Source organism: Ananas comosus, unplaced genomic scaffold (genome assembly GCF_001540865.1).
Source record: "Ananas comosus cultivar F153 unplaced genomic scaffold, ASM154086v1, whole genome shotgun sequence".
Classification (NCBI taxonomy): domain Eukaryota; kingdom Viridiplantae; phylum Streptophyta; class Magnoliopsida; order Poales; family Bromeliaceae; genus Ananas; species Ananas comosus.
Genome location: NW_017892556.1, coordinates 1 through 3,597, shown reverse-complemented (window position 1 = coordinate 3,597; position 3,597 = coordinate 1). Strand labels below are relative to the sequence as shown.

The 3,597-nt window shown below is 42.1% G+C and overlaps 1 long non-coding RNA gene across 1 annotated transcript; it reads right to left on the bottom strand.

Moving 5' to 3' along the window:
• Positions 1-28: 28 nt before the first annotated feature.
• On the bottom strand, positions 29-598 carry LOC109705410. Its single transcript, XR_002214738.1, has 3 exons — positions 437-598; positions 264-355; positions 29-189 (listed from the first exon to the last, which is right to left on the bottom strand). It is a non-coding gene; the product is annotated as an uncharacterized LOC109705410 (long non-coding RNA).
• Between the last annotated feature and the right edge of the window lie 2,999 nt (positions 599-3,597).

Below are 3,597 nucleotides of genomic sequence, written 5' to 3'. Positions count from 1 at the left end.
AATTAAATCTATTCTAAAGCAACTAATTGGACTATAAACCAATATGGAATGAGCTTACCTTAGTTTGCTGCTGAATTTACTAGTTCACTGCATCGTGTGGCTCAATCCTGAATTTCGGCAACACCAACAACACCAACAGCACAAGCTTGCTGCTCCAACAACCCACAACTTCAATTCTGCTACTACTAGCTGCACAAAGTCCAGGTAAGTATCATCTCTAAGGCAATTTACTTGATCCTAATCAAGTTTTAGAGTGAGATTACCTTGATCAGATGCTAAATTGCTTGCTTACTGCATCAACTGGTCCCTTCCTTCCTTTCGGTAGCAACAACAACAAGACTTCAGTTCTCAAGTCCTAGTAGCAGCAAGAAATCCACATAATTATCCTTCTCAAGGTAACTAACCTATATAAGAAGAAGTACTAATCAAGTTTTACCTTGATTAGTTGTTGTTCCAGGTCTTGTAGTAACTCCGATCAGCAGGAATAATATACTTGGCTCAGGTTTCTTCATCAGCCCACAAATCCTCCAAGGCTGTCAACACAAGCTTCAAGCCTTTCTTTGTCTAGAGAGGGAAAGAGAAGGAAAAGAGATAAGAGAGAAGAAGAGAAATGGGAACTCTGTTGCTTGGACAGATGTAATCCACCAGGGCTGAGATGATAAGGTTGGAACTTTACACTTTAACCCATCAAAACTCTGAAATTACATTGCAATCAACCCCAGCCCGCAATTGCTGTACCGGTACAAGAATGTGTACCGGTACAGGACAGCAGCAGCATCAGCAGCAGCAGCACCAGCAGCTGCCTCAACTCCCTCTTTCTCACATTTAATTCCCTCCAATTTCATTCCAACACTTCTAAAACCTTCCAAAGAAGCTTCCCAAGCTATCAAATTAATTTGGTAACATTACATTTCAAATTTGGCATCAATTTGATCATTTTGACCAAATCGACTAGAATTTCAGCTTTCGAATTACAATGGCAGTTGGAGTTCTTCACTCACTTCAATTGCCTCTGTATCTATTCTCACACTTCCAAAACATCTCATTTGCCGTTCTCAAACCTCCAATTAAATTTAGAGATACTTAATTTCCATTTTTGCGTCGTTGTGATCAATTTGATCACAATTAGCTCGAGATAACTGTTCAATGCATTACACCGGTCCCGCACAGGAAGAGACCGGTTCCCGAACGTTGGTTTTTCGGGTTCGACACGAGAGACCGGTCCCTTGCAGGGAGAGACCGGTCCCTCTGGGCGAAAACTGCCCAGACTGGGCTGATGCAAATTTGAGTTTTTGAGGGGCCTCTCTGGATTTTGTTGCTCTAAATGGTCTATATGGCCATTTCACCCTCTTCTCTCCTCATTTCTCACCCTCTCACTCCACACCCTTGCTAGAGAAGGAAGAAGAAGGAGGAGAAGAAGAAGAAGAGGAGGAGTTTGCTTGAGGGAGCTTGGAGCTTCAACCCTTTCTCTCCTTTCCACCCTTGCAAGGCTTGGAGCTTGCTTGTAAGGCTTGGTGGTGGACCAATCTTCGACCCTAGAAGATTTGGAGCTTGCTTGGAGGCATCTAGAGAGGTTAGTACCTTGATTCGAACTTTTGATCCTTGTTTTGGTAGATTTTACCTTATTGAACCCTAGAATGGGATTTTAGAGTTGATTTTGGGGCTTTTTGATCTAGGGCTTTTGAGGCTAGATTTCTTGGATTAGAACCTTCCTTGGGCTTGGATTGGAAGGATTCTAGCTCTCCTTTGGAGCTTAGGAGAGGATTTTTACTCTTGAGGTGAGTTTTGGCCCTTTTTGCTTCTAGGTTAATGTTTGATCTTATAGTTGATCGTAATGCCCGTGTATCTCTTCGCTCAATACTTTTAGGGTATTTTGAGACTCGTGGACAACTCCGTTCGGCGAATCGAAAGAGCACGCGACGGTTCGGTGGGTTTGACCTAGCCACACAATGAGAAAATCTCATTTGTGATGATTGGAGTATCATTAATTGAAAAAACATGCATAATCATGTTGATTATATTTATTATGAATTTTAGAATACTTAACATGCATATGTTATGTATAGTAAATTTTTGGACCCCTATGTGGTAGGGTGCATGCATGTGGGATATAGCATTCTAGTTGAGACTTGGAATCATGATTCCTATTATGAAAATGAACATTGCTTTCATGCATTTAACCTTTATGCCTAATTGTGACATTAGGGATCTTGGAAGCCTAGAGAGGCTTGGGGACTTAGACTATTTGGGATTTTGGGTCAATGTCATAAAGAGGCATTGGGCCCCGGGCTTTAGTGAACATTGGTATTAATGCCATTTTCGGAACATAGAACATGAATTGAGCTTGATTAGTGGTGATGCTTAAGTGTCATAAAGAGGCACTAAGCAGGTGAGAGTTGAGATATCACATTGTGACATAGAGCTAGACCGTTGGGTTACTAGTAGCTACTACCCTGTTTGAAACATGAGGGTTGGATACTTGAGCCTTGACTACGCTTGTTTGCCATTTGTGCTCATTCGCACATGCTTGTGAGGGTCGCTCCCTACAAGCCGGCACTCCGGAGTTCGCCCACGCGACTTATGTTCGCTCGTGCTGTATTGAGAAGCCTACGGGGTCGAGTGGGACAGACACATTCCAAGAGTAGGGAGTTGGGCTACCACAGGCACTTAGGCGGTACAAGCTGGACTATCTTGGGTAGGTCCTTAAATTGGAAATGAAAATCGACACGGTGTTGAATATGAACAATTACTACTAGATAGGATTAGTAGTTGGATTACTTGGACACGCTTATGATATAGCATTGGTACATTTAGTATACTTGCCGGTTTCATTATTGCATCGTAGTATACTCGGTTGTTTGGATAGAGTTTACCCTTATGCATTGACATATTGCATCGTGAGGTTTACTTGTTTATTATGTGAGACATATTAGTATGCATCGGATATATTACCTTATGATAGCGTAGATGTACATCACCATGACATCATGCTTATTGGAGACATAGTAGTATAGCATTTCATTCATGCTTTCTTTCAGCAGTTTTCGTGTTCGCTATTTATTGCATATTACTATATGTCGTTACTTATCCTTTTCTTTTGGGGCCTAGTGGTGCATTGAGCTGAGGTCAGTAATTGCCCACTGGGAACTATAAATTATAGTTCTCACGCCCTCTTTTTCTCGATGTTTTTCAGAGCATTCCACGTAGGGTGAGGCCAGGGATCGCGGGAAGGGAGTTGTTTCGAGCTAGCTTCCTTCGAGGACGAGTTGCTAGGTGGTCTACCTCTCGATGTCTTATTTTATTTTGCGAGAGGTTGAGGGTTTTACCAGTGTACTAGAGACCACCATTTTTGTACTAGTGACAGATATTGTACTACTTATGATTTCTTTTATTGTCTAGCTTTACTTCTCTGCTTTGATATAGATGTCAGAACTTTACTCGCTCTGATATCATTAGTTGCTAGTTATTTCACTCCTTCTATTTGTTCTATTACTCGCTTTTACTTCCGCTTTTATTGTAGACGCCTTATATGTGTAGACATATGGCGGATCTGGGCACGCTACCGGGAGGGCCTCCGCCGGTCCCGGGGCGTGACAG